General features: G+C 35.2%; 1 pseudogene; it reads left to right on the top strand.

The window, feature by feature from the left end:
* Positions 1-3,051: 3,051 nt before the first annotated feature.
* Positions 3,052-3,237, top strand: LOC108490014 (annotated as a pseudogene).
* The last annotated feature ends 10,228 nt before the right edge of the window (positions 3,238-13,465 follow it).

Below are 13,465 nucleotides of genomic sequence, written 5' to 3'. Positions count from 1 at the left end.
TTGTTTAACCTTAAATATCTCCTAAGGATGAAATCTATAGATGTTATCACATTGTGATAGTAAGGTGTCATATATACAGATTTTGGTGGAACATAATTTATTCCTATAAACATAACACACAAGGAAATTGTTATTGAATTTTTTCCCTTAGGCTAGGACATTCTATGCTTTCAGAAATTGCCTACAGATTGAATTCTTGCAACCAGTGAAATAAGTTAAGAAGTAGTGGAGCCACAGCACTGGAAAAACATGTGTGCTTACCATAGCCCCTTAGCTTATAACACACTGGGAAAACATGCGTGCTTACCATATCCCCTTAGCTTACAACACACCAATGGAGTCTTAATTCAGGAGAAGTAAGTGATAGCTACTTATGCTAAAGGACAAAGATTCTCTGTGAGGAGCAGTTTGAGAGGAAGGCCAAGTCACATAGGAAAAGTAAGATTATACTAGGGATTTGTATCTGCTAGTACCCATCATTTCCTAAGATTTTCCTAAGTGGCTAAAGAAAGATAATATAAATCCTTCTTTGAAGGTCACATAAACCCTTGTACAGTTCCTCTACATTTATTACTCTGGCATTGGAGTATATGCAGACATTTCCATTAATATATATACATGAATTTTAGTAATCTTAGTTCATATGTGCTTCTATAGAAAAAAATGCATTGTAAATTCAACAGAAATGTATTTCTTGCAGATCTGAATTCTCAGAAGTCTAAATATCAAGGTACAAATGCTTGACAACCAGGTGACTGCCTGCTTTCTGGTTCACACATACCCAGCTATGGCCTTATATGGAAGAAGAGAATAGGCAACTCTCTAAGGCTTTTTGCAAAGTCGTTAGTCCCACTCATGAGGGCACTACCTTCATTTCCAAATCTCCTAAAAATTTTCCATCTTAATCACAGAGTGTTTGGACTTATGCATATGAATTTGGTGTGACATGAAGATTCACATTATAGCTATCTATTGCTTGTTGTTTAAATCTAAATTTAACACATTATGTCTGAGGTACCATAATTCCTGGTTGTGAGACAATTCACACTTTGCAGACACTAAGAGAACAAGACCACCTGAATGTCCAATTCCAGTAAGGACCGCAAGTCAATGTGACAACCAAATGTCCACTATTTGTTTCTCAAATACTCTTTTGAAAGACACTTACCCTAAGTTTAGATCATTCATATGTAGATAACTATTAGTCTCAGTTGTAAAATGAAAACAGTGTAGAAGTGCAAATAATTTTTGCACTCTAAATAAAATCAAAGCCTAGTAATTGCATTACAAGTTTTATGCTTGACACTACAATTATCTGAAAAAATGGCATTCAATCATATGTCTCTTCCTTAAATGTGTATGAAAGTATCCTTACTACATCACTCAGAGTCTATTTATCTGAATAATGAACTATTAGGAACAATCAGTAGCTGTGTATTCTTCTGATTAACACTCATCTTCTGCTTCTAATGATATAGGCTATTTGAAAGTAGAAAAAAAAATATCAAAGCAGATTAATGACAATTGACATTCCAAATAAAGTGTTGGAAGAGGATGAGGCTACTAATGCTAATTTTTTAGTAATCCATGTTTAATAAACCATCAAAGAATAAATTACATCATCATAATTGATAAAATGTAATTACCTTATCTCCTCTAATGATTGCTCAATAACTATCTAAATTAGATATGTAGTCACAAGGTGCTTATGTTATTTTAATCACAGACCATTAACATCTTTATGTTATTAATCTTAAAATAATTTCACTTTATAATGATACATAATATATAAGCATTTATGTACAGGTCACACTTTTTTTCTTAATAATAGACTGTATGTATATTCAGGTTGCTGTAAGGTTATATCAACTAATGAATTTCTAGATTACTTTGTAGGTAAAAGTACATATGATGTTCACACAATGATAACGTAACGTGCACATTAATGCATTTATCTGATTATACCTACACCGCTGAGATACATAAGCACACACAAGCAGATATAATGATAGCATGTGAATATTTACTACCTGGATCTTTACTTATCTCATGGACTCTTTCTCGGTTATTCCAATTACAATAATAGTGTGGCTAGCAATGAGGTATCCATGAAGTTTTCCACAATATATTTATTAATTCAAATTGGAGAAGAAATCACATAAAACATTATATCTGAAGGTAATTGAAATGATTATGTTTTTTTTAATTTTAAAAAACTTCATTATAAAGGCTCTAGTGGGAGGAGGGAGTCTATGGGAGGGTGCTGTCTGGGAACTGGATGTATAGTTGAATAAGATGGCTTGGGATATTCTGTGTGATAAACACACAGACACAAAATCAACAAATTTTAAAAATGAATTATATTGAGGAGGAAGCATAAAAATTTAGGTCATGTTAATTAGTAGAGGGGATAAACATTACCATTGAAATCTACCCGATGACTTTATAGATATAAACAAGTACCAAAGAACTGAGTGCAACCGATTATGGCTAATAATAAATAGATACATACAGACTAGAGATGCATGCACCAATATCTCAGTGTTATTAGCAAAAACAGTCAGTCGTTCTGTAAGAAACAGTATATCTTAAAATGAAATGGAGATCTTTTTTAAAGGTTAAAAACTAATTTTATGTCTTATAGGGCTTATACTGAGTTCAATGTTGTATAACTGTATTAATTCAACAGCAAATTTAAAAATTTTATAGCCACTTTTGAAAGAGATGTATCTTTACTCTGGAAACTGTTATTGAGTATGTTAAAGCTGAATTAAATGCTTCTTCTAAAAAAATAAAAATAAAATGAAAAGGAGTAATTAATCCAAAAATCTTTATTGAGACTCATACATGCATATAAGCTGTTTTGAGCAAATCCACGCCCACTCCCTTCCATTCAACATTGAGCATTACTTCCATGGTTTTCTTCATTATGGCTTTCATTATCTGTGATTATCTACAGTATAAAAATAGTAAATAAAGCCTGGTCCTTTGCAGCCCACCAAGAAGAAGACATCATGAGGAAGACCCACCTTCCTTAGATGAAAAAAAAATATGGACATGAATTTATCATTAAAGTTAAATGGTGGCAGAAGTGACCAAAAAGTACTGCCAGGGTTTTATTCCTTTGTGGATCTTGTGATCTATGAGTGTGTGGAGGTGGTGACTAGTGGACAACTGAATAATAGAATGTTTGTCATAAGAGAAGACAGTATCATCATGTTAGAAGCCTTGGGATAAGTTTAAACAATGCCTGTTCAGAAGAAACATCCATGTCCCTTCCCCTAAAGGTTATGGTGTACTATGATGTAATATCAGGGCCTGTATATTTTCTTATTAAACATTTTATTAAATAAGTATAATATTTTAAAAATTGTTAAATAAAATTTTCAATTATTAAATCCTAATCATTACTAGATTTTAATCTTAGTTATTGGTTGCAATCTAATAATATTCACAATTTTTAGATTATCTTTGGTTATAAGTGTTTATATTCAGAAATAGTCATCTTATATAGAAGTCAGATTCTGTACTGTTTGTATTTCATGACCCACTGATGCAAGCATCTTCTACAGAAAATGGGTGACCACAGTGGAGAAGAAAATATAAAAGAAGATTAGCTGTAAAATATTTCAAGAAAATATATATTAATCAGGGTTCTTCAGAAGAACAGAATTAATACATATTTTATAATATATTTTATATAAAGAATGACGAATAGGGACAGGATAGATGGCTTAGCAGTTAAGAGCACTGGTTACTCTTGCAAAGGACTTGGGTTTGATTCCCAGCACCCACATGGCAACTAATAACCAATCACAGCTCCAGTTACAGGGGAATCCAACACTCTCTTCTGACTTCCGTAGGCACTTCACTACATGGGTACACTTGATAAATGCAGGAAAAACACTCATACCCACAAAATAAAAATAAAAAATAAAATACTTTTAAAACAATGTCAAATAGCTCTTTATCTTCACATACACATATATCTTTCTCTTAATATAAACATTATAACTCAAAATTCTACCCTTTCACTGCTTACATATATATTTCACACATATCATTATCTACCTATCTATCATCTGGATTAATTAGGAAGATTAATTTAACTGTTGGATGAGATTGCCTGAAATTTTGTCTCTTTGTTGAAGTAAGGTACAAAATCGTATGAGCTGAAACCCATAATGAGGAGCCTCATGACAATAAGATATATAATTCTATCACAAATCTGAAGGCCAGGTACAAAATAATGAAAGGTAATTCCCAGTTCAAGAGGTAACTCCCTACCTCCTGCAACTCTGTTTTCTGCTCAGGTGCAGAACTGAATGCTGCCCAAACACCTTTGGGAGATAATTCAGTTTACTGAGTGTACTTAAATTATCTCTATTGGAACACTCACAGATACTGAAATAATGCTTAAACTGGAGACTCTGTATGTTACTAAAGATGGCATATAAAATTAACTGTCATAAATGGAAAATGTGAATTGTGCATTGGAAGATTTACTATATGTAGCATATTATCTACCTGGTCAGATAAATCTGGAGTTCGAGGAAAATAGACTCAAAGGAGACATTTATACTGGTTAATCAACTTTATAGTAAAAATTTCCATTTATCACAGTTTCATTTCACGTCCATATACACTCCTTTCCAGATATTTAAGAACTCATATCACTATGAAATAACTCTGAGTCCCATTAGTGAATATTATACTCATATATTAAGCACTATAGGAGCTTCACAAGGAAACACTGTAGGGAGCCTGAGGCTCAGCCATTTCTCAAAACTGCTGACAGACCTAAGCTGGTAACTTTCCATTCTGCCCATTCCCCTCCTGCGGGCACAGGACAGAGCCCGCGGCCTTGGCCCGCGGCCTTGTACTCTTTTCCAGTAAACTGCCCTGTTTTCCGTTAATCAGTAGATTCCTCCCTTAGAGTACATCTGGGCCCCTGCCTTCTGGCTGATATGATTACTCTCAATCTTTACTCCTTTGTTCTCATTCTTTATTTAACCTCATGCTTGTGCTGCAATAAAGGAGACTTGATCAGAACGGTGTCTTGTCTCCATTTATCTTGTCTCTTGCCCCATCCAAGTCCCCACTCCCCAATCCAGGTACCCCACTGCAGATCCCGTGGGTTCGGGACAAAACACGATTTCTGTTTGTACAAAATTTACACTCAAATTAGGAAAACTAATAAAGAGAAGACTATATTGTGTTTTTATTAATTTTTGTGTGTTTTAATGTATATTTTATTGCATTTTTGTGTGCTTCACACAAAATATCTTAATCATCTTTATAACCCCACCCTCATCTACACCCCAGTTAGCCCCCTCCACACAATGTTAAAGTTTGTTGGAGTGCTTCAGGATTGTCCTTTAAAAACATGTTGTAGGACCCTTTGAAATTTCACATGACATTCGGGAGTATAGACGAATTCCAGTCATCTGATGTGAAAACCCATATGTCAAAAGAAATCATTTCATTTTCATCTTTTCTTAAAAATAATTCATTGCATAAAAAATGTTTTGATCAAATCAATGCCCACTCCCTCCCCTCCAACTCCTCCCATATCTACCCATCACTTTTTTCCAATAACTTTATATACCCTTTTCTTGGGAGATATTATTATTATGGGCACAGCCATTGCTGCATTAGGTTGTGGCAGCTTGCCTTGACTTGAGCATTGCAGAAAGAGTGCATCCATCCTGGGAGTTTCCCTGCTCTCTGCTTCTGTGGTCTGAGTTGACAGGCTATGCTTCCTTGATTAATTGGCAATCTTGGAAACATAACCAAAGAGTTCCATTTCAGTTTATGGGCACTGGAGTTTCTCAGCACCATTAGCTTGATTTCTATATAGAAATAATGAATTATAGTAGTTGATAAGAGTAATCACAAACAGTACACCTAATATCTAAGGTATTATAAATATTATGTAGCTGAATCTTGGATACTGTAAATGTTGTGTGAGTTTCAGTTGGTGAAGTAATGTATTCTTGGTGGTAACATAATGTATCCTTGGTTATTTCTTGGTTACTTTCTGTTTAATGATGTATTCTTAATTATTCCTTGGTTACTCCAGATGTGATTCCTATATAAGCTTGCTTTAGTTCACAACAAGTATGCACTGGTACACAAGCCTCTGCATCTCCTGTGTCGTGATTTCTATGTGTCGGGGTCCCCAAGCCCTTCATGCTTGGACTGTGGTCACTGCACTGTGACACCCTTTCTTCTTCTTTTCTTTTTTTATGGAGCTTTTTGCTGCCCTAACATTCCCCCAGCTGAAGTCGTGATGATGGTAGTTCTTTAATTTAGAGGAGACTGCTGTAAAGCATCATCTTATTAAAAATAAAAGGACATGGAATTTAAAAGGATTTAGTGCTAGGATCCACATATGAGGGAGAAGATATGTCATTTGTTTTTCTCAGTCTGTGTTACTTCACTCAGTATAACAGTCTCTAGGTTCATCCATTTACCTGAAAATTTCATTATTTCATATTTCTTCACTGCTGAATAGAACTCCACTGTGTAAATATACCACATTTTTGTTCACCACTTGCCAGTTGAAGAGCACTTAAGTTGCTTCCATCTTTTAGCTATTGTGAAAAGAGCAGTGATATACATGGTTATACAAGTGTCTCTACAATAGAATGAGTCCTTAGGGTATATGCCAAGGAGTAGTATAACCGGGTCATATGGGGTCATATTGTAGGTTCATTTTTTTTCTTTATGAGTTCTTCACACTGTTTTCCATAGGAGTTGCATGAGTTTGCAATCCCACCAGCAGTGAATGAGCATTCCTCTTTCTCCACAACCCTCTCCAGCATTTGGTTTCATTTATTCTCTTGATCCTTGCCAGTCTGATTGGGGTAAGGTGATACCTTAGGGTGGTTTTAATTTCCATTTTCCATTACTAACGATGTTGAACACTTTTGGAGATGTTTCTTAGCTATCTTTATTTCTTCCTTTGAGAACGTTTTTTAGATTTTTAGGCCATCTTTTAATTGGGTCATTTGGTTTCTTGATTCTCCATTCTCTGAGTTATTTATATATTCTGCATGTTAAAGCTCTGTAAGATGTGTCATCAGTGAAGATTTTTTTCCATTCTGTGGATTTTCTCTTTACTTTCTTGATTGTTTCTTTTGCTGTATAGAGCTTTTTGTTTCATGTCCCACTTGTTGATTGCTGACCTTAATTTCTGAGCAACTTCAATTTCTTTTGTATTTTTTGAAGTGTGTTTTGTGGAACAGTATATGATCAATTTTTGAAAAACTTCCAAGAATGTATTACAATCCTTAACATATATGCACCAATTATATGTCAAGAATTGTAATAACTTCTTGTTTAACTGTTCCTTTGATCAGAATGAAGTGGCCCTCCTTATCGCTTCTGGTTAGTTTTTCTTTGAAGTCTATTTTGTCAGATATTAGAATTGCAACCCCTGGTTGTTTCTTAGGGCCATTTGCATGGAATATTCTGAATATTCTTTTCCATCCTTTACCTTAAGGTAGTGTCTGTCCTTAAAGGTGAGATGAGTTTCTTGCACAGAGAAAAGAGATGGATTTTTTTTCTTAATTCATTCACTTCGTCTATGCCTTTTGACTGGGGAGTTCAGTCCATTGATATTTAATGTTATTATTGAAAGATGTGTATTGGTTGCCATCATTTTGATTGCTGTTTGTGTTCTCTAATTTTGTGTTTCCTTGATTATACTTTATTTATTTTCTTTTGTTGCCCCTGAGGCATAGTTGTTTCTCTCTCTGCTCTCTATATTGCTTCAAGTATTCTTTGAAGGGCTGGATTTGTGGACATCTATTCTTTCAGGCTATTTGTGTCATGGAAGATTTTTCTGGGTAATAGATATTTTTCTGGGTAAAGTATTCTGGGCTGGCATCTATTGTCATGTAGAACTGGAAATACCTTGGTCCAGGCTCTTTTGTTTTCATAGTTTGCATTGATAAGTCAGCTGTAATTCTGGTGCGCTTTCCTTTCTATGTAACTTGTTTTCCTTTTGTTGCTTTCAGTATTCTCCCTTTGTTCTGTATGTTTATTGTTTTTAGTATGATGTGTCATGGGGAGTTTCTTTTCTGATCCTGTCTATTTGGTGCTCTACCTGCTTCCTGTAATTGTATCATCATGTCTTTCCTTAAGTTCCAGAAATTATCTTCTACAATTCTTTTTAAGATCTGGTCAATACCATTAACCTGAAATTCTTTACCTTCCTCTGTTCCTATAATCTGTAGATTTGCTCATTTCATGGTGTCCACATCTCTTGCATATTCTATTCCTGTTTATTTTTTATTTTCCATAATCTTTCCCTGAGTGGTCCAATTCTTCAACTTTATCCTCCAATGTTAATATTCTGTTTTCCATTTCTTTCATTCTAGTGATGAGGCTTTCCCCTGTTGTTTCAAGTTGGCTTCCTTCTTCATTTCTGCCTGAGTTTTCTTCAATGTTTATATCTCTTTTGTGAATCCTTCAGAAGTTTATCATTATTGTCATTTAGTTCTTTGTTTGTTCATGTGTTCTTTAAATTTGTTGAAATCCTTGATCATTTTTATGACTGTTCTTTTAAATTGAGTGTCTTGGGTTATCACCAGTGGGTTCTCCTTCTCGTAGAACTCTTCTACAGGATTGGTGGTGTTTGATGGGGACATAGTGTTTTTGCTTTCCATTTTATTATTCTTTCTGTGTGATTTTGGCATGTGAATTTCTTTTGTTGTTTATGATTCAGATATGAGAATTAAGTTGAAGTATGCTTCTGTTTGTATTATCAGTTTGCCTAGATCCTTTATTTATTGGTGATGTAAAGCTGATTGGTACAGTGTTCATGTTCTCTCAGGTTTAATGTGCAGGGAACTGATGATCTCAGATCAGCTATTGAGTACCCACAGAAACGCAACTTAAGTTCCAGTCAAGTACACTCAGTCTATCTTCACCACATGGAGGCAGGATCCAGGTGCTCTCAGGCTGTCCACCCTCTCATGTTGTCTGCTCGGATCTTAGCCTTAGCCCACCAAAGCCAGGTCCTCCCTGGGCCTTTGGAGGTGCCTCATGAGATAGCACATAAGGGGATGGGTATGACACAATTAGGGGAATCTCACCACCACCATGTAGAGGCAGGAACCAGGCACTCTCATGCAGTCCCCTGCATTCTCTGGCTCTCTGCCAGAGGGAGGCCAGAACTCTCTCATGGGGTCTGATGAGATCAGAGCTGCTACACCAATGGTGATAGAAACCACCCTATCAGGCTGTCTGCCAAATAGACCAAGATTCTTGACAATGCACGCTTTGTTCATTAAAAATAAGGGAGCAATTGTGAAAAAAAAGTGTATTTTTGATAAACTTCTCAAAGTAAGTATTACATCCTCATAACAAAGCAAAACAAAAATCATAATAAAATTATGTTGTCACTAAATTTCTATACGATTTATACTTAGACTCACAAATTCTCAAATTTTTATAGCTTTACCTATAAATAGTGGGCCTCTACAATAAAAATATGTTTTTGTATGTTACCTAAGAGAACACAAAAATTTAGTGTTCTGATCTATCATCTATCAATCATCTATCTATCTATCTATCTATCTATCTATCTATCTATCATCTATCTATCTATCTATCATCTGTCTATCATCTGTCTATCTATCTAATCATTTATCATCTATCCTTCTTCTAAATAAACCTATTTTGTAATATACGTGACATTTTTTAATGTTTGATTTTGAAGAAAAATGTAATTTTTCTCTGGTGCTATGGAAAGCAACACTTTCCTAATCAATGTATTTGTTATTAATTCAAGTAGGCCCTGGAAAGCATTTGTTTCTACTGAAGACATTTTCAGAAGGCAGATGGACATAGAGAGTCTCTTGGCAATTTTGACATTTGCAGTCGTAGATTGAAATGAAAATCAGCTTCACAAAATGGAAAGACTGTGTGTTTCAAAGATACTATAAATGCAACTTTCTGAAATGAGGGAAATGAATTGGATTCTTCATTTTATCAACAATTTTTTAAATGTGATTTTGATTTTATGATAGTTTTAGAAATTCATATGTTTCAGGCACAATACACAGAGTTCTCACATATCCATCACCCAATCGCCCCTCAAATTAAGACTTTATATTACCATTAGTGCCTTTGTTAAGAAACAGCACACTACTAGTAAGTAAAGTATTTTTTTCTCTCAGTTATTACTGATTTAAAAATTTTCCCATTAATTCCCTTTTATGTCTATAGTATCCAATCCAAGATATCACATTGCAAATAGTTATTATATCTACTAATCTTGACACTCTGTGAAGATTTCTCAGTTTTTCAAAATTCCAATGACCTTGACTATGTTGAGAAGGGGATATTTAAAAAAATATTTTATTTATTTTTTTAATTTTATGTGTATGAGTGTATTGCCTGCATGTATGTGAGTGAACCCATGTTGTATAATGCCACGGAGGTCAGAAGAAGGCTTTGGATTCCCCTGGAACTGGAGTTAAGGACAGTTTGTAGCCATGTGGATGCTGGGAATTGAACCCAAGTCCTCTGCAAGAGCAGTCAGCGCTCTTAACCACTGAGCCATCTTTCCAGCCCCAGGGAAGATATTTTTATATAACATCTTCAGAATGATTTTGCCTGATGTTTCCTTTGGACAATATTTATGGATTTTCTTAATCTCAAGACTTTAGAAGCAAAGCGCCATTCTTTAAGTATTTTTCAATGGTGCCTGCTGTGGCACTTCAGTGTTTTCTAGCTGCTGAAAGGTTGTGCTCCTCTTATCACACACCTCTCACTTTGTCACTTTGTGCAACTTGATATTTGTGATCCAGTAATATCACATGCTCTCACATCTGATCAACTTCTGGTCCACAGTCACAACCACCTATTATCTACAGTACCTGTTATCAGGAGATCAATCCTATGATTCATGTACCTATCATGAAAGCCATATCAACTCTTTTCTCCAAAAGAGAAATTCCCCAATTCCTTTAGCAAAGCATATTTTCTGTTGTATTCTATAGAATGCTATTTTTAGATAGTGATGATTAGAAAAATGTGGTGACTACGATTATGAATAAACACCTCAATCAAGTATCATTCTATACTGTATCTAATATAGAGTGAATGAGCTGAACAAACTATTGAATTAATTTATGAGCATGTAGAATTATTATAGTGTAGTTTGTGTCTTGAGTATTAAAACATATGATGATATATGAGTCTGGAAAAGTTGCTGATTAAATTAGTGAAACCTTACGCAAATTACATAATTTCTATAATATCACCTTTCTCAACTATAAAATAGTTATAGAACAATTCAAAGTAATTCATCAATATTTAATAAGAACAAAGGAAGGACATTTGAATTGAATTCTGTACAATGATATGATTCTACCACAGTAAATCTTGGCTATGAAGGCATTTACTATGACCATTAAGTTTCCCACAGTGTGTCACTATGTTTAAGCACATAGATTTTACTAACTTTAAATAATAGTGATTAAAAACATGGTTTATTTCACAGAATACTTTACTATGCTATTTAAAAATTAAAATTTGAAATATAATCACAATATGAGCATTATACTGACATTCCATTAGAACCTGGATTTAAAGGGAAATCCTTGGTCAACAGTCATAAATAGCGACCACAAATCAGATCCTCAAAGTGAAGCCCCAAAGTAGAACCTTATCCCCTTTCCCATATACATATTCTGTGATCATGATGCTGACAATTCCTAAGATAGTTTACAGACTGTGAGTGAGAATTTGATGTTATGAATGCAGATAGCCTGCATTTATTCAACATCACAAACAATAGAAATTGAGCTGACAAGTTATTTGACTGTTTCCTGAGTGTATCAATCAGAACTAGTAATCAGTCTAAACAGAGATTTGGGAGTATCTATCGAGTCTTTTATTTGAGCTCTCATTTTTCCAGAATATCTGCATGAAGTCTTTTAAGGGTACATTCCTTAAGGCAGGTGAACATATAACACCCCAGGTTTACAGTATTGTTACAGCTAAATCATAAAAGTTATTCCTGAAGGACTAATCTCTCCCTCAAAGAAAAAATGAAAGAGAGAATGAGGTGTCACTTTAGATGTGGAGAGCTCAGTAGTTCACATATATGCCTCATGGTTTTCTCCAATGTCATTCCTGAACTTGAGTTTGGTGATAAAGCTCCAGCATATGAATATTTATGCTCCGAATTGGCATTGTCCCAATGTATATATATCTAGAAGGTTACTGGAAATTCAACACTATTGCTGCTCATGGAAAAATCTCAGTAGTCCAGTGTGTGGTTAGTGTAAATGTCTTGAAATTCCATCAAAAAATTATTTCTTAGCTTTTATTAATATGCTATTGTTATCATCAATTAAACTTCCTGATAAGTCAGAGTTTGCAGTCATGCGAATGAATTATTTGTGAGAGTGTTACAATAGAGAACACATAAATTCTCTTTTATGAAACATAGACAATGGTACCTAACACATAATTATGATGTGACATAGAACCAAAATACTCAAAATTCAGTTTGTTCTTGGGTTGTGCTTTTATTTTTCATATATTTAAAATTTACCTTTGGTTGACTTTTTATATTTTAAAGATGGTTTCAAATGATATGCATTATAGTGTGATTATCTGAATATTTGAGTAGCAGTGGAATCCATGACAGCAGAAGTTAAGTCCATTTCTGGAAGGCCTGTGAAGGCATTTGTGATTAATGTTGTTCAGATCAAGAAGAATACTTCTACTGTATAAATCTATTTTATATTCAATTTCATGTGCTTGCTTTGATACCAACCTATGTTATCCCTGTAAATAGCATGTGCCTCTTTCAAAGTGGAAAAAGTGAAGCCAGGTAAAGTACAGCATTTGAGAAGAAACAGAAAACACATCAGGCCCTACCTGGAGGTGTGTTCTTTTAGGTGAGTAGGAAGGCATCTGAGGATGTTTGATGTAATTCAACCTAAAGTTACTTCCCTTTGTCACTTACACCACAGGAAACCTCAGCTTCACTTGAGAGAAGCAAATTATGGATAGTCAGGCCGGGATGAATGAAAATGGCCTTTCAGCCTCAAGACCTGCAATATTCTCCCATAGTGCAAAAGCTCTATCAAAAAACAAAAAACAGACTCTCCTAGCCTACACTACTATCCTCAGACCTCTTGGGGTAAGTCTATAGCGCAGCTCTCTGCGCCGGGACTCCCTAAGCCACATTCACCCTTCCATCCCCCCGCCTCGCCTTTCTATACTCCTAGTTTGGGCCCTGCGCCATTCCTAGTCTTGGGGCCTCAGACACCTGGGGAACCAACACTGCTTCCTGACCCTTCTCACCCAGAGCAACTCAGTCCCTTTCTTGGGCTCCAGGAGCACCACTTCTGGTCCTGGCCCCGCCCTCACCTCTCGCTGCTTCCCTGGGCCTGCACCACCAGCTAACTCTCCTAGCCTGCACTACTATCCTCAG

The sequence above is a fragment of the Nannospalax galili genome, unplaced genomic scaffold (assembly GCF_000622305.1).
Source record: "Nannospalax galili isolate Female #2095 unplaced genomic scaffold, S.galili_v1.0 scaffold2367, whole genome shotgun sequence".
NCBI lineage: Eukaryota > Metazoa > Chordata > Mammalia > Rodentia > Spalacidae > Nannospalax > Nannospalax galili.
The sequence above is the reverse complement of the archived record's forward strand: the minus strand, read 5'-3'. Positions and strand labels throughout refer to the sequence as shown.